This window comes from Ambystoma mexicanum, chromosome 3q, assembly GCF_040938575.1.
Source record: "Ambystoma mexicanum isolate Mex_15411 chromosome 3q, UKY_AmexF1_1, whole genome shotgun sequence".
In the NCBI taxonomy this organism is placed as follows: domain Eukaryota; kingdom Metazoa; phylum Chordata; class Amphibia; order Caudata; family Ambystomatidae; genus Ambystoma; species Ambystoma mexicanum.
In genome coordinates, this window is record NC_090926.1 from 1,147,118,758 (window position 1) to 1,147,139,754 (window position 20,997).

A 20,997-nucleotide genomic window follows, 5' to 3' on the forward strand; every position below is an offset into this window, starting at 1 on the left:
CCATTTCACCAGCTTCTGCAAAATTTAAAAAATGGCACATTATGCTATTTTTGCAATTCAGACAATCGCTCCACTATACAAATACATTCACATGGCCAATATGTGATACTAATGCTTTAAGGTACAATGCAGATGGTACCAAAATAACTGTAACCTCACTAGCTTTACACACAGCTAAGGATCTCTTGCAAGAAAACCTTCAAAACAGTAGGCATACTATACCACACTTGGGCCACAACCATTTCAGGCCATTATTATGGGTATGCGAAAAAAGAAGTGGTTGGTTTTAATGTAACAATGCTTCTGTTACTTAAAAACATAGGCTACCAGCAAATCTAACAAATGCCTACTTAATATTCGTTCAACCCTAATGTAATCATTAAAGTACACTAAGAAATCTTAATGACTGTAATACACAGTTAGAATACACCAATGGCTGTCTAACTATTTTAAACCTACCCTTCATTACAATACACTTAAAAAATGCCTCATACTTATACTTCCATAATACATCTATTTTAGAACAATAGTATTTTTAAAATCCAATACAGTTAGAATACGCCAATGGGTATCTAACTACTTGAAACACACACATATATTCAGTAACAAGTAAACTTTAAAACCATGTAAGTGCCAGAAACTGTAACTGTATACAAGGTATTTTTTCAATCCATCATGGATTTTGTTTCCCAATGATTACTACATGTTAATACAACAGTGTACCATGCACACTCTTACTATGCAGGCCAGGAGGCAAACACACCAACAACCAATAAGCATAAATAAATATCTGGTACGCCCATTGCCGTGGCAATGGTGCAAACATACACAACTAACACCATGACTATTACACATTTTTGACAAGGTGCAATGTAAATTCATTGGTTTATGTTGCCGCCTTCTGCATAAGCGGCTACACCATAATGTGAAAAACCGCTGTACCAACAGTCACAAAATGGCCACCGTTACATAAGGGCGGTGACCATAGCAATGGCTTCTTGCATCGCTGTAACGCCGGCTGCAGTGCCAGCAACCCCTCTTCTGCGCAAGCACAACTGTAAGTGCTGTGCACTTCTCAAGCCCCTGAGAGATCCACCGGCTACCTAGAGAAACTCATGTTCGCCTGCACTGCACTTTACAACAACCGAGTCGGATTAGATCCTGCCACTGCAATAGAACAGTCTCTGCCGCATTAGGTCCCGGCACATTGACGCAACCTTTAACAAGGTAAGCGCAGACATATTTAATAACTTGATATTTATGTTTTTAAGCTCACGAGTGATTAGGGATACACTAAGTTTGTCTCTCCATTCCCTGTTGTTTGATTTTTACCAGGCGCACAATATCACTGCTACTTAAGAAATACTGCAGACCGGTGAACGCAAACTATTTTCGCCTGCGGGCATAACACGGCCCGCAAACGCGAACCACGAAAAGGTAAGCTTTTTTCAATCACACACTCAAATTGAGAGTAAGTGTTTTTACAGACTAGGGATACAGTAGGCCCCCTTTTTGTTTTCTAGTTTTTAATAGGCGCACAATAATTAAACGCCAAGAAACATTGTAGGTCCTGGACCCACACTGATCTGCCTGTGGCCATAATACTTCCCAGAAGGTAAGCTGTGTCCACCAAATGGTGGAAACCACGTGATTAAATCATGCTCTTATAATCAACATCTATCAGCACTCCTTCATTTTTGCCTCATTCAATTACACAGCACTGATTGAACACCCAGATGCCACAGTCCACCCCTGTCCTGCCGAAGGCCCGTATAAGAACATGGCTGCATTATAGCCCCCATAAAAGGCCAAAACACTGTGGTGTTGACAACAATTCTTGAATCACAGTGTCACAAATGGTTTCACTGTTTATGTGTACTGCTCATTATATGTACCTATGACAATTGTCTATGTGAAGATGACTCCTGTCGCTTGGAATATCGACAGCAGATTTTGTAGTATGTTGGCTTTATGTACCAATGTGCAAGGAATTTAATTTGCCTTTTGTTTATGTTGCAATTTCTTTTGCTCTGTGTATAATTTGGTGTTCTGAATTTAATTAATGCTACTAATCATAAAAATAAGTATGTTTACAACTGAGGTATGGTACTTACATATTCTGTGCTTTGAAAATGAACATTAAGAGGGGATACTGGTTACATTGACCCGTTCACCTGTATCTGATGATCAAATGTTGTACCAAACATAGTACATACTATGTAATAATTATGAGGGTCAAAAAAGTAAATATATGTAACAACTGTAAGTAATTACATTTTTCAAAGTATTTTGCATAACTAATTATACTTTTTTTCCTTAACAGAGAAACAACCACAGATTGCAGCCTTGTTTATATATTCAATAAATGGCCATGCCAATTATCAATTACTCTGGGCATATTTCTGTAGCCATAATTTCTGAGGAGAAATTATTATGGCCTTCACCAGTGTCCAGAATTATACATTGCAGCCTCCTTACAATATTCAACTAAGCATCCATTTTCACTATCAATTACTAAGAGCATATAACTTTAGCCATAATCACTGAAAAGAAACTAATGTAGACATGGCCAATGTGCACGTTTCTGGGTGGATTCTAAATACTGTATATACTTCAGTAATACCCTTCAACATCAGAATCCTACTGTGGTTATAATGACTGACCACAAATTATTGTGGACATAGTGTCCAGATTATTGGGGTCATATTCTGCAGCCACCAACCCCCCGCTCCCCTCCACCAAACAATCTGGATACTTACCATGGCCGCACCACCCTTCAACCATTTTATAAATACTGTATACAGTTCAATAATACCCTTCTACCATATTACAAATACTGTATAACCCCTATAATAGCCATTATTACTATGCACATATTACAACAATAGAATTCAACCATGTCACAAACACTCACATTACACCATCAGAAAACATGCCACATCCCATTTGCTGTTACTATTGTCTGCAAATGTTGCAAATATCTGTGGACAGGGCTTGGTAGTAGGACCCGGATGGCACTTGTGGGTCTGCGGACTACCGTGGTGTCCGCGGACGTCACCACTCAGAACATTTCTTCCAACTTCATCTCTGCTACACTCCCTGATTAGCTACTTTCCAACAGTAACAGATCCATCCACTAATCACATCCAAAAACTGTACATGGAACCCTCCTACTCACTTCACCAGATCAGATGTACCTTTCAACTCTCACAGTGCAGCTCTCCTGTGATTCAACTACTGTCTGATTCCAATTTCCAGATATATATATCCATAACAATATCCTCTTTAGTAACCACTGCTATCAGATGCCATATATTACCACCATGTTCACATCAAGTACTATACCATTAAAGTGTTCATTATTCTTAACTTTACAAAATCAGAAAAATGTACAGCTGCTCATATACCCATGCATTGTCAGTGTTTTACTCAGAAACTATTAAAAATTGCAATACCTGCTCACACACCTATGCATTGTCAGTGTTTCAGACAGATGCTATTAAAAATAGCCATCCATAAAATACAGCACATTTCCCTACATATAAACCTATGCAATTTTACAAGCAGTGCTCCCAGATCACATGTAATGTCACTATATTACACCTGTTCACACCAGGTTCCACTTACCAATATTGCAAATGCTTTCTCCTTACTCATAAAATGTACAGATGTACAAATGGTGGGGATCCTAATTCAACTATTCATTTTTTAAACTTTCAATAAAATGCTGCTAAAAATACATTTTTAAAACAGCATTCATATTAAACTATTTCTCTTTTTGTACACAGGTTCCTTTTCAATAAAAAACAAGAACATAAAACACAACAATGTACCCATGGCTTTCAGGAATTGTCCACAATAACACACCACCATCAAGTAGTCTAAATGATCAGACTTACAAACGAAAAGCAAGAGCACTTCAACAGGACCGTCAAGTAGTCTAAAGGATCAGACTTGCGCAAGAGAAGGAACAGTAGTTAAGAGGGTTTGTGTAAGTGGAAGTACAAACTGTAAAAAATGAATACTTTAACCTGTAAATGTACTCAATGTTTTTTTCAATCCAGATTGGATGTTTTCCACACTGACCAAATGCTTACTATGTGTCAATACAACAACAGTGATCCAATGTTTTACCAGCTAAGTACACACAATGTACTACTTATGAGGGTTAAATAAAATAAACATGTACAACTGTAACTATTTATATTTTGCAACAAATGTCCTATAACTAATTATAGTTTCTTTTCTTTACAGACACAGCAGTGCAAATGATACCCTTCTCACCATATCCAACTAAGTGTACATACCTAATATGACGTTTATTGAAATTTGTAATACCAATAACCACATTATTCAATTTACAATATTCATATTAAATACATAACCAGTATGCACATATAACTGTGGCCATGGCCCCAACAATATGGACAGTGCCACAACTATACAACCATACCCGCAAGAATCTACACACTAGCCATCATCACAACTATATTCTTCACCCATGATATAACCTCGCCATGCCCACAAGTATACACTTTAGCCATGGTATAACCCTTTACACACTTCAGCAACAACTAACATTTATTTTCTATTCTAAAAACCTATATATTACTTACACTCACTACTTTCATAAAATATGTATCAATATACTAACACAAAGTACATCTCCCAATCCCAATGATGTCCACGTATACATGTCTGTGTCCGCAGCTCATAATACGGATGCAGAGAGTAAACATGGCTGCACACTCTGCAGCACCCACACAGCTAGTTTCCACCTATAAAAATTGTTCCATCTTAATTTTTTCCCACTCCCTAACCCTCCCAGACAATGTTTCAGCCACAAAATAACCCCAAATATATTTTTCCACTGCTCTGTCTGTGGACAAAGGCTGTGGTCCGGGGATCCAAATTGACGTCCGTTTCAAAATGTTTGACGCAGCTCACGTTTTTCAACAACCAAGTAGCAAGCGCCTTTGTTGTCCGCGAACACCAGGCTGCCCTTGATTGGTCCAGAGGAAACCACGGACACTGGATAAGGAAATTAGTCCGCGGACCGGATGCAGAGATCACTGATTTCTTTCAACCTACTTTTTGGCCATTTAAAAAAGAACTACTGTGCGGATTTACAGCACATTTGCAAAAGCACGCTTTCGAGACCAGTTCACCACTTCCGGCGCTAATTTGGCGCAAATCTGTACCATGGTTTGGTCTGTAGGCGTGAGCAAACGTTCTCACAATGTATGTCTATCTGGATTTCAAACGTTTTGGGACCCCCTTATGACTTTGCCCCTTCCCTTGACAAAACCACATCAAACTTTGCAAAATCATTCAGAGCTGGCCATATACTTTTATTTTGCAAAGTTTGGTGAAGATTCATCGAACAGCACCAAAGTTATCAGCCCCCTAAAACTGCTCTTCTTATGGGTTGAGCAACTTAACCATAACTACAGATAGGACAGAAGGAACTGGTACACTTTCTGATACTCAGTAATGCAGGATATGATTTTGTGTCATCTGCTGGTATATTACACATCGTAAAATAAAAAGCACCATTGAAGCCTTCTGCTGCTCAGTTACATACAACAGGACAAGAAGCACTAACACTATGCATTCGGATGCAGGTACATGAAACAGGACAAGAAGCACTAATGCTATGCCTTCTGCTGTTACATACACACAGCAGTAAAACAGGAGAAGAAGGACGTCTGCCTTCTGGTGCACAGATACAAAAAAAAGGACAGGAATCCCAGAGAGGATACTTTCTGCTTCTCAGTTAAATAGATCAGGACAAGAAGAACAAGCTGTCTGCTTCTACGGTAGAAACCAAGCAATATGCCTGTGTTTGCTTCGTGATGACAGAAACTGTAAAAGGCTAGCAGTATTCATTTGGCTGTTCCGTGATGATAAGTAGGACAAGAAAAATGTAAATATGCCTTCTCCTGCTCAGTTACCTGAAAAAGAACAAGGTGTACCAATAGTACCTTGCCAGCTTCTTGTTGAAATTCATTTTACTAGATGCTGTATCTGTATTCTTTCTGCTGCTGATTGGTGTACGAGGACCAGAAGTACAAACAAGACAAACACAGTGGAATTACATGCATGTAACATTTCTATAGCTGCTCGTGGGATTAAATGTACAGGCGGTGTGCCATGTTCATCTGAGGCAACAGGATTTAGAGCTAAATGACCCTATAATTTTCTTTGAAAATGTGTGCATACAGATTGTTAATGGTTTTGTTTCAATCTCTTCTGTCCTCTGCAGATAAACATGTATAATGGACTCAAGACACTGGTGAAGCTTCAGAAACATGCCAACTCCCCCTGCCTTCATGATAAGGTAATTGCACTTTCCTTTTTTGGATGCTGACTACAGCGAGGGACACAAGATGGCCAGTAGGGGGATGGGGATGCGGGTGATTTGACAGTTATTCGGCCATTCTCTGAGCAAACCTTAGATTAATCCATAAAGTTGAAACATTTCCTTGCACAACACAATGCTATTTCGCTAGTTGCTCGACCCACTTATCTTGGCGATCTCTTTGTATCTGAGCTTGTCCCCCATATCGCCCAAATCTCAGTCTTTATGGAGGCAGGCACAGCTTTGAGACCAGCCATCATCATATTCTACTTTTCTTTTAACTCTCTTTAAAAACATATTCTGCTCCATGCCTTTTGAATAGGAATTGAAACTTCCCCCGCTCTCTGATGCAAGATATCCTGCATTTCAACTATGCCTTTGGAGGTATGCTCTTCCCCAGTTGCTTCTTTGCACATCTTGCTAGGGTCTCTTTCACTTTTGCCAAAATCAGGAAGGTATTTGCACATGAAATGCCCAGCGGGTGGCTCATAAGTGCAGAGAGAAGGGACTGTAGAGTTGCAGATACGGACCCCTAAGTGCTGGGGAGCCTGGAAGCAGTGTGAGGGCAACTGGACATGCAGGAGGTTGGGCCCAAGGTCAGAGGGTGACAAGGTGCCTGTGCGTGGAGCAGTAAGCTGCATCAGCAGGGGAGAGGAGGAGAGAAAGTGGAAGTAAAAAGGAAGGTCCCGAGCTGCTGCCAGAACCGAAGGTGGGTCTTCTCAAGTTTGAGAGAGGCAGGGAGGCTGTTCCAGAGAGAGGCCCAGCCGAGCAGATAGATCTGCCCCAACTCTCTGCTTTGAGAAGCGTCTGAACCTCAGAGAGTTGGAGGTGGATGAGCGGAGAGCTTGAGAAGGAAGATGTTTTGAAGGAGAAAGTTGGAGGTAGAGCAGTCCCAGGCCCGAGAAAGCCTTGTGGACTATGAAGAGGGTCTTGAAGTTGATCCTTGCAGCCACAGGGAGCCAGTCAAGAGATTTCAGTGCAGGAGGGATGCAATCCCTGGGCTTGAGGCCAAGGACAAGTCTTGCAGTCCTGTTCTGGATACGTTGTAAAGGTCGAAGAGCATAGGCAGGAAGATTTAGAAAGAGGCTGTTGCAATAGTACAGCCTAGAGAGGACCAGAACTCTGGAGACAGTGAGCTTCTGAGGGAAGTGAGAACAGGAAGAATACCTCTGAAGAGGTGCTTCTTAGAGACGTCAGAGATGTGAGGAGAGAAGGAGAGGGTGGAGTCGAAGATGACACCAAGGTTCTTAACCTCACAGGAAGGAGCAGGAAGAGGGCCCAGAGTGGGTGGCCAGAGAGAGAGAGAGAGAGGAAAGGAGGGAGTGGGTGCCCCAATGAGGAGGATCTCAATCTTACTGGCATTAAAGCAGAGATCATTGGCGGCACACCATTCCTGAATTGTGGACAGACAGTCTGGTATGAGAGAAGAAGCAGAGGTGGTGGAGGGGAGCCTGAAAGAGAGCTGAGTGTCATCCGCATAACATTGAAAATTGGAGCAGAAAATAGCGATGCGGTGGGCAAGAGGTGGCAGGTATTGGTTGAAGAGCCAGTGAGAGAGGTTAGACCCCTGGGAACACCACAAGTAGAGAGAGAGATGGAAGCGAGGAAAGACCTCAGTTGGACCGGAGAGGGTCGGACGGTGAGAAAGGAGGTCAACCAGGCCAGGGCCTGATCAGTAATACCAAACCTGTCGCAGGGCGATTGAGCAGGATGGCATGGTTGACCGTGTCAAAAGCAGAGGATAGATTGTGGAGATTGAGGACAGAAGGGAAACTAGAGTCAAGATTGGAGAGCAAGTCTTCACGGGAGTCCAGGAGAGCAGTTTCCGTGCTTCTGGCAGCTGTGAAGCCACACTGGTGGTCATGGAGGCAACCAACAGATTAAGTATGTAGATTAAGCTGGCAGATGGCCAGCTTTTCCAAGAGTTTGCCCAGGAAAGGAGTGATGGAGATTGGGGCGATAGTTAGCCAGTGAGGAAGGATCGGCCAAGGGCTTCTTTAGAAGGGAGTGCACTAGAGTGCTTCATGAAAAAATCTGCAGGTGCAAGTCACCAGCAGTGCACAGGAGCATTTGTCCAACACATTTTCATGATGCCTTTTCCCACACCATGTGCCAGTATGAAGCATTTTCACACTGGCTGTGCCCCCACCTTTCCATGCTGACTGCACCATTATACCCTATTATTCCCATAGAAGAACATATTCATGTTTGCTTTGTGCATAATGCCAGTAATGATACTATAAGAAAACATGTTCTGCCAATATATGGCAGTGTCCCCACGTAACAACATACTTCAGTTGGCTTTACCATTAAGAATTAATTGCAAAGTATGAAAACATGTCCAAATTGTCTGTACTTAAATGCCAGTCGAGCTACATAATAAGACCTATCGTGCTTGCTTCATCAAAGAAGCCCAATACAAAATGTCATACCACAATAGGAAATGGCTAGACCGGCTGCATTGAAATGCCAGTCTAACTACATATTAATACTTATTATGCTTGCTTTATCAAAGATGCCCAATACTAAATGTTATGCCACAGGAAAAATACCACCACTGATCATGCTTGCATTATGAAAGCTGCCCAATATAAAATGTCATAACACAATAAGAAATGGCTGCACTTTCTGCATTAACATGCAAGTTTAGCTATATAATAACACTTATCACGCTTGCTTTATCAACCAAGCGCAGTAAAAAAATTCCATACTTGCTCCATGGTGTGCCAGCGCCTTACAGTCAGACAATCACATTAATGATGAATGTGATTATGTGTGGTTGTGAGGTGCTGGGGGTTTCAGGGGCATATGCGTGTCAGTTGCTGGGTCCCATGGTACAGTCATGGGAGTTTGTATTGGGCAAAGATGTTAATGTTAAAGGTATTTATATCGCACACCGTCACCAACGAAGTTGGTTTCCAGATGCTCGGGTGGATCTGTAAAACAATGAGGTGGATGGGTTAGGTTAGTCAGGTAAAGAGGCAGTAGGAGTGTGAGAGAAGTGGTGTGCTGTTGGTGGCTTCAGTTGGGTTTCCACCGTGCGCTGAGCTTCGGTGTGAGTATCGGACCGAAGCAAGACCTTGTGTGGTGGTGTTGTTTGTTTGTTGTTGTTGTGGTGTGGTGAAGTGAGTGTGGTTTACTGGGCGGGAAATGGTTGTGTAGATTTTCACTTGAATTTGGTATTTAGAGATTTGAGGTTGGGTTAGTGGTTTATATATCCTAGTCCTTGAAGATCTTGTTCTATTTAACTAGCATTTCTACTTTCCTTTCTTGTCCGTCTAACTGTTGTGAGTGATGGCGCGGTGCGTACCCGGCTGTGTTGTATTTGAACTTAGTGTGATGGGACGGGGTATGTCTAGTCCCCCCAATTGGTGCTGTAGATTGGCCGTCCTCTATTCCCTCACTATCTATTTTGATGGTGGTCTGTTGGTGCTTGGGTGTAATTCGGTGCCAGGATGCTATTGATAAATCGTCCTTGTCCTTCCGTCCTGGTCTAGCTATCTATTTAATCTTTAGTGTCTTCCTACCATAACTATCTATCAGTTGGTAAGTTTGGTATGTGGTGGAATGTCTTCCTTAGATTCTGTTTATAGTTGATTGCTTAGTGGGATCTGGAATCGGTTTCTTCACTCATTATTGTTTCAGCTATGTGTATGCCCCTGTGGACGTTTTTCTAGTTATGTAGTGAAGAGCCAGGATTTGAGGAGTTTTATGAATTGTAGGTGGTTTGTTGTGTTATAGATGTTCTTTGGTAAGTCGTTCCAAGTTTTTGGTGTGAGGTGAGAGAAAGAAGATCCTCTTAGTTTTCTTTTGTTGGAGGGGTCCGGTTCCATTGCTTGATCTGAGAGTCCTCGTTGGGTGATGTAGGATTAATTTGTCTCTCAGGAACTCTGTGCCTTGGTTTAGGCTTGCTCTGTGCATGCTGCACATTGATTTGAATTTGATTTTCTGTTTTATTGGTGGCTGATGTAGTGTTTTCAGTGCTGGCGTGATGTGTTCTCTTCGGGGTAGTTTGAGGAGCAATTTGGCCGCTGCATTTTGTATGCATTGTAGTTTGTTTTTTAGAAGTCCTTCAGGCATACCCAGGTATAGGCTATTGGCGGAATCTACTCTGGACATGACGAGAGCGATGATCATAGTGTTTTGTTGGCAAATGACAGGAATGGTAGGATCCTTTTTGCCGCTCGCAGGTGAAAGAAGCATTTTTTGAGTACAGCGTTTACTTGTGGCTCTAGAGTAAATCTGTTTACCTTCAGGACCCCTGAGTTTTTTACAGTTGACGATGGAGTTGGACCGAGTTGCCTTGGCCAACGGATGTAGTTGTTGTCTCCACCATTTTTTGTATTGATCATTATTTCTGTTTTGCCTGGGTAGTTAAGAGTTCATCCAATTGAATACATCATAAAGGCAGTTCTCTAATGTTGTGTTTTCTTCTTGAATGTCTTGTATTTTGAAGACTATTTGTGTATCGCCAGTGTAGTTGTCGCAAGTGAGGCCATGTCTTTTGATGATCTTGATTAGTTGAGATAGGTAGATGTTGAATAGTAGCAGGGAGAAGGATGATCCTTGTGGTACTCTACATGTGGATTCTCTTGGGTTGGATTTTAAATATTTCATCCATATGGTCTCTGTTGTCTTTGTTAGGAAGGATTTGATCCACAGTAGGGCGCTGTCTGTTATTCCCAGTCCTTCCAATCTCGTGATGAGGATGTCGGGGTTAACTGTGTGGAATGCTGCAGAGAGGTCTAGAAGTATCAAGGCAGTACTGTTGTCTGAGTCTGCATTTGCTTTTAGGTCGTCCCATATTGAGAGGAGTGCTGATTCAGCTCCTCTCAATGGTCTGAAACCAACTTGTGCCTGGCCTAGTAAGCAGTGCTCTTCTATGAATTCTTGTGTTGTTTTGTGTATGTAAATTTTGAGCATTTTAGCTGGATACGGGTTGTTGGAGATGGTTCTGTAGTTGGAGAGGTCCTCTACATTTCCTGCTGTATCTTTGAGTAGCAGCCTGATGTATGCTTATTTGTAGGATTGTGGCACTTTCCCTGTTGAGATTGAAAGGTTGAGGACATTCCTGTGGTATTCCATGGGAGTTCCTCGTTTGAGGATTGATTTGTATATGTCTGGGGGGGGGAGCAGGGATCCTGAGGAGAACCTGTTCTGTTGCTTTGATTTAACAGTTTGACTAAAGTCTCTACTGATATTTCGGGGAAGCTTCGTCATTTGTTCGGGTGTTCCTTCTAAGGGTAGGTGGGTTCCGCACTCTGATCTCATGGTCTGTTCTGTATGGTTTGTTGGATGCTAATGATTTGGTTTTTGAAGTGGTCTGCTAGGTCATTGCATAGTTTCATCGATGGTATTGGTGTGTTGTTGCAGCCAGGTGGAATTTTTTTATTTCATTTATGATTTTGAAGAGTTCTTTTTGGGTGTTTGGTGCTTTGAAGATTCGGTTGTCATAGTATTTCCTTTTTGCTTTTTGTATTTTCTTTTTGTATGAGTGGGTATGTTGTTGAAATTTCAATTTATTTCCACTGTCATTTTTGATCCTCCATTCTAGTTCTAGTTTTTTGTTTTTTTCCTTTTCATGGTGCGAGTAGTGGGGTGAACCATTTTGCCATTGCTCTTTTATGTGAAGGGGTGAAAGGGTTTTCTTTGGCAATTTCGTTGATTGTTGTTGTGATCCAGTTGTGGAGTAGAGCTACTTTTTTGTCCAGGCCATCTTATTCCATAGTTGTTCCTTGCGGTTTGCTGAGTTCCAGAAGTTCAGTTAGGTTGGAGTTTTTGATGGTTCTCCAATTTCTTTTCATGGTAATTGGTGGTTTGTTTTGTATTGGAGTGGTCAGTGTGACTATGAAGGGAATGATGAGGTGGTCGCTCCAGAGTTTTTGGATTGGGGTGCTGTGGTAATGAGTTTTTTATTGGCGAAGATTGCCTCAAGTGTACGCCTTTCTGTGTGGGTTGCTCCTTTGACTAGTTGTTGTAGATTCATTACTGCTAGTTGGCTGGTTAGAGATTTTTGTGTGGTTGTGGTTTCTTCATCGAACCAGATGTTGAAGTCTCCAAGGATGAACAGATGATTATGCTCGATGGCTAGGATGGTGATTGCTTCCGTGAAGGCGTCTACGAAGGTTGCATCGTAGGTTGGCGGTTTGTAGATCAGTATGAATTTCAGGTTTATTTTGGGGTTTACTGATAGGCATAGGATTAAAGATTCGCATTTATCAATGTTTATCCAGTTTGATAGCCAGGTTTTCCTTGTGGATGGTGGCCAGTCCCCCATCTCTTTTGGTTTTCCTGTTCCTGTTTGCTTGGATGCTTTTGAAGTTATCAGGCAGGCAGTTGTTAAGGGTGATCTTGTAATTGTCATCTAGCCATGTTTCAGTTACAAATAGTATGTCAATACCTCTGTCCCATAGGAGGTTGTAGATTTCGGTGGCATGTTTGGACATTGACCTTGCGTTGATCAGATTGCAGTGAATCTTTTTGGTATGGTTTTATTAGTTGTTCCTTGTTTTGGTTTGTAGTTGTTCAATCAGTGTGCTTCTGTATTGACGTTGATTGGATGAAGATCAACAAAGGCTGCTTCTTCATTGAAGCAGTCTGCTAGATTGATAGTTGGGCTGTTCAATTGCTGTGCTTCTCTATTGATACCGATTGGTTGAAAATCAGCGACCGCTGCTTCTTCACTGAATCAGTCTGTTAAGTTAGTGGGTGGGTTGTTGATTACTACAGCTTTGTTGTCCCATGTGGTATGTTGTGGGTATCGATAGTGCCCTTCTGTTCTTGTGATGTATGGAGTGAGGGGGTTGAAATCTTCCCACTCTCTTCTTGGGTAATTCCGTCTTTTTTCCGGCTGTTTGGGGGATTTGTTGCTTGTCTTGAGATGTCAGTGTCAGTCAGGTATCGAGGCTCTGTGGTTGTAGCAAGGTATGGGTTAAGATATACAGATTTTTCTCTTATGATGTTTGATCTGTTGATAGTGGTATTTGGCAGGGTGTGTTCTGCATTCAAGGCCGCTTCTACTGGGGCCAGTTGAATTTGTGTATCGTATTTGTTGTTCCATGATCCTGCTCTCTTTCTCACCGGCCATTTCTGCGTCAGGTCATTTTTTTTCGGTCCTCGGTGGTAAGAATTGGTCTTGGTGCAGGGTTAACAGGGCAAGTGGTCGTCTGTAGTGTCTTGTGCTAGAACAGTATTGATGTTTCCTCTAATGTTGCTATGCTTGTGTGCTTTCATATGCAGTCTGTCCTTCCGTTGGTAGGTTAGTTGTTTTTCCCATAGGACCACTGTCCAGGGGGGAGGGAGTACTAGGTGCTTTGGTTCTCAGGTGGTCTAGGACTAAGGTCTAGGATAATGAAGTTAGGTATCGATGGAGTGCCCAGAGGTTTGGAGAGTGCCCAAAGATTTGGAGTGACACCTAGGTTTCAATGATGTTATAATAGAGAATAGCATGCAGTACTTAATGCCTCGATTTGAGAGGCCTAGACAGCGAGAGAGAGGCTCAGGTTTCAGACGGTCGCAGGAAGTAGTTCGATTAGCTAGATTTGAGACACCTACCTTGGCAGATCTCCCTTTCAATTTAAAATTGGCTTCAACATATCCTAATAGCTCTATCCTGTCTTGGTTGTATCCACTCGGAATTATATCAGGTTTTAGTAAATTCTTGACCGCACCTCCCATCTGTTCCTCAAATACTTTCCTAGATCAATGATATTTTAGACCCTGAGTCTGCCATCATCACAACACTCTTACCATTGAGCTTCACGTTGGCATAGGGATGCTCATGTTCATTGTTATCCTCATCTGTGTCCAAAATACCTTCAGCTATCCCTCTGTAAATATCTCCCCTCTCGAGCCCTTCTCTCCTCTACTTCTAACTCCTTCAGGGTGAGTCGCTTTGAAAAGAAACGAGCTGGGGGCAGATCTCTGTCTTCGGCTGGCACCTCCCTATGGAACAGCCTCCTGGCCACCGTGAAACATGAGGAAAACCATCTCAGGTTCCGGAAGCATCTCAAGTCCTTTATCTTTGCCGCTGCCTTTGCCCCCCCCCCTTCTTCCCTGTTGATCTGTTTCTTCTCTTGGCATTGTGCACCTGGCCACCCTCTGTCATTCGGGCCCAGGTACCTGCTCATCCTGCCACCATCCTGCACTGCCTCCAGGACACGCTCTGTACTAGGGTTCTGTACCCATACAGTTCCTCCTCCCACTTTTCTTCTGCACTTATCAGATATACCTTATCTGACTTACTTTCACCTGCCACTTGATGGCTGCACTACGATGGGTTATCACTCTTATTTATTTATTTATTGAATTATTTATGCTCTCTCTCTCTCCTCTGCTCCTCTGCTCCACACTTTGCAATATGCCCCTTCATGCACTTTCCCCCTTTTCCTTTTTCCATACACTTTTTCCATACACTTGCGCTTTCTTAAATGTCACTGGGCCTAGTAAGATCGCTGTTTATCTTTTTGTTCTCCCTTGTTCCATTCCCTTTTTGCCTGGTCGTGCTATGAAACACTTGTGTACGAGCACAATATAAATAAAATATCATTTGATTTCATCTTGTACTACATTTACCATAATGTTTTCAACATTTACACTCATCTTCCTCAGAATAGGCATTCCCATCCTCCTCATTCACCACCGTAACTCTCCTTTGGTTGGTTTGATAATTTTTACAACAATTAGCGAAGTGACCTCGTTTTTCACATTTGGTGCATACAGTTCTCTTTCCTGGACACGCCATGGACGCTGCGAAATGTGTGTTGCTCGCACACCTGAAACATAATCGCTCCCTTTCATCCCTTCTGTTCCCTGTCCATTTGTTCATTTTGAAATCAGCTTTCTCTTTCCCATTGGGCTTATCCTTTCCCTTTTTCTTTTGTTTCAAATCCACTACATTAAGTACTTTGACCTTTCCTTCATTGCTATCCTTCTCTGCTATTTTCGCAAAGCAGGCCGTGGAATGTTCCACCCTCATTGCAATGTTCAGTAGTTCTTCCAAAGATGGCTCGCCCCTCAACCACAGTTCCTCACGTATTTTATTACTGTGCAATTAATCATAAATTGGTATCTGATGTGTTCATCAAAAGACTCCTTGAATTTGCAAGAAAGAACTAGTGCCTCAAAGCTGTTACAAATTCTTCTAAACTTTCTCCAGGTTCTTGGGCCCTTATTCCAAAATTGTATCTTTCGAGTTTTGTACTTGTTCTAGGGTTGAAATGAATATCAAGTTTCTTCAATGCTATGTCCATATCCGACATTCCATCTCCTTCCCCCTCTTCTGGCAGATCTGCCAATGTGCCATAAACTCACTGGCCTTCATAGCCCAAAAAGTGCATGAGTAAAGATACTTTTCTGCCCATGGAAAAATAATTTCCACATGCAGTTCTGATGTAATGTAGAAAGCCATGAATAAAGATGGTCCTGGCAACTGTCATTGCCATGTTTTTAGTTGATCTTTCTCTCTTTAACCGGTTGAGGTTACTGGCACACTTCTTCCTTTATTCCTTTGTGCCCTTTTGCCTTAGATATGTGCAATATTTACTGCATGTGCTTTACTTATTGCTATTGCAGTTGAACACCCCGTTGCTGCTGTTTTTTCTTGTAATGGGGGCTATAATGCAAAACAAATCTTTATTTGCCTCTACATCACTTCAAACTCTCCTTATTCATGTGGAAAGTATTTGCTTCATCGCATTTGCACAATTGTTCGTTTGCTTCTTTATCGCGCATGTGCAAAAAAGTTGTGTCCGTTCCTTTACAGTCTGGCAATATTTTGCGCATTGGTAAGAGTGTCGCGTCTGCTCAAAATAGGTGGGGCAGTCGACTACGCATGCTTGTCTCTGCTCGATGGTGCCTGAATGGATTCCTCTCTCCGAGAGATGCCACACCCTTGTTTTCGCTTAGAATGGTGGGTCAATCCGCTTTTATTATTAACAGAGTTATATTTATAAGTCCTCAAGTTTATTTAGTGAGATTTCCTCGTTACATGCGTGTAATACTCACTGTTGTTGGCCGCTTCATACGCAGCTTATGGCGGAGCAGCTTCATGTCCTTCACGGACACAGCTAGTTGCTGCCTGTGTTAGCGGATCACCTCTCCAGGCACCCACGACAGCCGCTTCTTATGCCGTATGGCGGAGGGCCTAGAAACTCCATAGCTCTCAACTCACCCGCTTTTGGCGGGTGTCACCTGCCTTGCAAAGGGCTGACTCACCCGCCAAGCCTCCTGCACGCCCATTCATTCCAATGGGCGTCTCACCCGCCAGAAACAATATCGGGTGATTTCACCCGCCTTTGCGAGACAAATGGTTGAGAGCTATGAAACTCTCTTGATCCCACAACGGCTGCAACGTGCAGATGAGATTCTTTCTTGTGTGCCGGGGGTCTGATTGTAAATCCTTGTCGCCAATGAAAGAAAGTAAGCACCAGTTGACTGAGCACGAGTATTTATTAACAGCTTAATGGGTACAGACCCCAGCACCTCCTCTCTCCAGGCTGGGACACAATAACTGAATCAGTACATGTTTCAAAGCTAAACATTCTTCATAACATTACAGAGCATAACATTCCACATAGAACTATACACACATCATGAAATGTGGAATGCTCTGACAACTATCTATAGGGAACCATAACAACAGCTATTTACATAAGTAACTTCATAACACAACTATTGAAGCATTCAGCTGCTCAGTTACATGAAACGGAACAAGAAGCACTAAAGCTATGCCTACTGCTGCTCAATTACATAAACACAGAAGTGACACAGGACAAGAAGTACTAACAGTCTTCCTTCTGATGCACAGTTACGTAAAGAAGGACAGGAATTCCAAAGAGTATACCTTCAGTTGCTTAGTTACATAGAACAGGAAAAGAAGCACAAACACTATGCATTCTGCTGCTCAGTTACATGAAACGGGACAAGAAGCACTAAAGCTATGCCTACTGCTGCTCAATTACATGAACACATAAGTAAAACAGGACAAGAAGTACTAACAGTCTTCCTTCTGATGCACAGTTACATAAAGAAGGAGAGGAATTCCAAAGAGTACACAAACGGTCAAGAGGATTTTGGGAAAGCCCGTGGACGATAAAAACCTTGTGAGATCTATATTTGTCAAACACTTTATTTGGAAAGACACTCAGAATGTGACAAAAACTTTGTTTAAAACCTTCTAATGGAAAAGGGTCTAAAGTTTGACACATTTTCTTTTAAACCTTCTATTGGAACGAAACCCAAAACTTGACGACATTTTATTTTAAACCTTGTATATATAGAGGAAGTTTGCAAGAAATGCATTCATTCAACTTTTACAAATCTGTTTCTTGGGGAAAGGGAATACAGAATTTGAAAAACCTGCAAAGTCTACTTGGAGAAAGAATCCATGTGTTGGGCCAGACAGAAGTCCTTTTTGTTTGGTTTTCTAAGTTGGCAAGGCCAGTTAGATGGTTAGGATTCCGACAGAGGACCTTTTAGTTTGGACTTTGACATGCACCCTTAGTTTTAGTTTTGTTAGGTAGGGAATTTCCCTGATAGCAGTAGGGCTAGCTAGATGTTTTATTCCTAATTATTTTTATAAAAAGCCAGTAAATTGCCCAAAAACAAAGCTTCAAACAAATTCCCTAATTTCATCGGCCACAAGTGCTCAGGTAGGGAACCATCATTTGTAGGACAAAAATATCATTGTGTGGACCTGGCAAAACAGTCACCAAAGAAGAGTGATAGACTCTAAAAGAGGGAACCTCTCTGTAAATCACAAAAAAGGGAAGTACAAGGCGATATGGACTCTTTCTTGCTTCCTAAATAAGGGGAGGGGTATATGACGAATCTGTACAGTTCGTCCCTTCTCCCCGGAGGGAAACCACCCCCTTCGAGGTTATGGAGGTGAGTGTGCTCAGCAACAGCCTTCCTAGAGGTCTGGGCGAGTGGTCGTCACTGGGAGTGACTCCCCTCTCTGGGACAAGGGCTCCCATTCCAATAAGAAACTCTCAGCCCAGCGTCCATTATTCACCTACATGAGAATTGTAAAGTCTGTTGTTACTTCTGTTTTGAAGACACAGAATACTGACATCTTGTTGGCTTCAGGTAATGCTGAATCTTACCTGAACACTACAGTCAAAGAAGAAGGACACTCCCTTTTTGTTTGTGATGACGTGCATAAAACCAAGAGAAACTTTTAATTGCCGAGAAACTCGCATGCAGTGGGAAAAGAGAATCCTACGCATAGGCGATCCACTGACGTGAAGGCGTCCAGGAGGGGGGGGCCACGTTAGACCGCAGAGTCAGCGGTAGCATGGAGAGCAAAAAAAGCACTCATAAGACGCTGGAAGGCTGGCGTCCTGACTGATGGAGAAGCCAAACAAATCTGTTTCCTGAGGAAATGGAGTCCATAATTTGATGAACTTGCAAAACCTATTTGGAGAAGGAATCCCAGTGTTGGGCCAGGCAGAAGTCCAAGGCAGAGGCCTTGCCCTGGTCTCCTTTTTTTTTCGTTTTCTAAAGTGGTAGGGCCAGTTAGTTGGTCAGGATTCGGATAGAGGATGTTTTATTTTGGACTTTGACATGCACACTAAGCTTTACTTTTATTTAGGTAAGGTACCTCATTCATAGCGATAGTTCTAGCGAGGCGTTTTATTTAACATTTTAATAAAAGCCCTTGAACATGTCAGTAACTTGTCCGAATCCTCCTTCCGGTTTGTCACAATGCCGACTGCAGAGTGGATCACAAGATGGCGAGTTGGGGAATGGGGGTGATTTGCCAGTTACTCTGCCTGGCAAATTACGCTGTTAGCGAACCTTTGTTTAACCCAGCAAGTTGAAACATTTCCTTGCATAACGCAATATTATTTAGGTAGTTGCTCAACCCTTTTATCCTGGCAATCTCTTTCTACCTGAGCATGTCGCCCATATCGCCCAAGTCTCTGTTTTTATGGAGGCAGGCACAACTTTGAGACCAGCAATGAACATATTCTACTTTTCTTTTAATTCTCGTTAGAAAGATATTCTGATCCAGGAATTGAAATTGCCCTCTTCTCTGATGCCCGATATCCCGCCTTTTAAATATGCGTTTGCGAGGTTTGCTTTTCCACAGCTGCACCTTTGCATATCTTGATAGGGTCTTTTTCACTTTTCCCAAAACCAGGAAGGCATTTGCAATCGTAGTTTCCCGGGTGAATAGAGACACTTTCCAAAAGAACCACAGATTGACAAGTTCTTTCCACACTCCTCAATCTCTGGAAAGAAAAGAGGGACACGAGATTGATTGACCTCTGTTTGCCAGTAATTCACAGGCCTAGGTCAGAAAACAAGCAACGGGTGAGGGCAGTGTTCGCCCCATGGGGTTTAGCTATTGCAATCTATTATATCGCTCCGATGGGCAGATGATAGTTATAGACCGTGCTGAGGCCAAATTCTCTGTGATGACAGAAGCATGAAAACAGCTATTTTCTGCTGTTCACTGAAATACAGTGGAACTAAACGTGTATAACATTTCTACAGCTGCTCATGGTATGTTTGTGTGATGCCACAGAACTAACAGTTAAATGGCTGTATAATTGCATTTCAAAATCTGTCTGCACAGATCGTTGATGGTGGAAAATGATAAACAGAATTATACAAAACAAAATCTTTTCTTTAACCTCCAGATACCCATGTAGTAGTAGACTCAACAAACGGCTGCAGCTTCAGAAAGACAGTTCCCCCATCCTCATTATAACTGCGCTTTTCTTTGTTGGATGCTGTCCACAACTGAGAACAAAAGATGGTGATGGATGTCGGCCTGGCCCATGAGGCTCTTAGCAAACCCACATTTATACTTGATTGATCCAACAAGTGGGAGCATTTCCTTGCACAACACAATACTATTCAGCAACTTACTCTACTTGCTAATCCAGCCGATCTCTCTGTGTGCCTAAACTGGTGTCCCCTATAGCCCAAGTCTCAGTCTATATGGAGGTAGGCATGATTTTGAGACCAGTAATCAACATATTCTAATTTTCCTTTAACTTTTTAAAAAGTTATTGTGCTCCATGTCTTTGATATGGCCATAGAAATGTCTCCCTCTCTCTGATGCAAGTTGTCCCACTTCTCATCGCTGTCTTTGCCCAGTTGTACCATTGCATGTCTTGTTGTGGTCTGTATCGCTTTTCCCACAGCCAGGGAGGCATTTGCATGTGTATTCGGCATTTGTGTCCTGAGGTACAACAACCATGGAAAGAAATACATTCAGAAAACATTTTCTTTTAAAAGATTCTAAAAATTGAAAATATTATAAAACAGTAAAAAAAACGAATCGACAAAACCCCCTATGTTCATAAAAATAGATTGGTCAAAAGCATCACAGCATGAATACATGCAATTATTTCAATGCCCTTTTCCATTGAAGCCGCGCTCCGTGGAAGTATCGGCCCGTACAATAAACTAACGATGGAGTGTAAGGCTGCATCAGAAGGTACATACCAGATTTTATTGTGGCGATGACGGCCTTCTGCAGAATAGGCCTCAAGTACCTACGCCTCAACCGAAGAGTTAAAGGGAAAATTAATACAAAATGAGGGACGGTTTCTTTGACAGAACCGCGCAATGGGCATAAATCAGAGTCATACCCCTTCCAGGTAGATGAGAAAGCTGCAACG

At 42.2% G+C, this 20,997-nt stretch overlaps 1 protein-coding gene across 6 annotated transcripts in view; it reads right to left on the bottom strand.

Moving 5' to 3' along the window:
- ADGRE5 (adhesion G protein-coupled receptor E5) overlaps positions 1 to 20,997 on the bottom strand; it is a 532,637-nt gene that overhangs the window by 182,498 nt on the left and 329,142 nt on the right. The gene's annotated exons all lie outside the window — the stretch shown is intronic.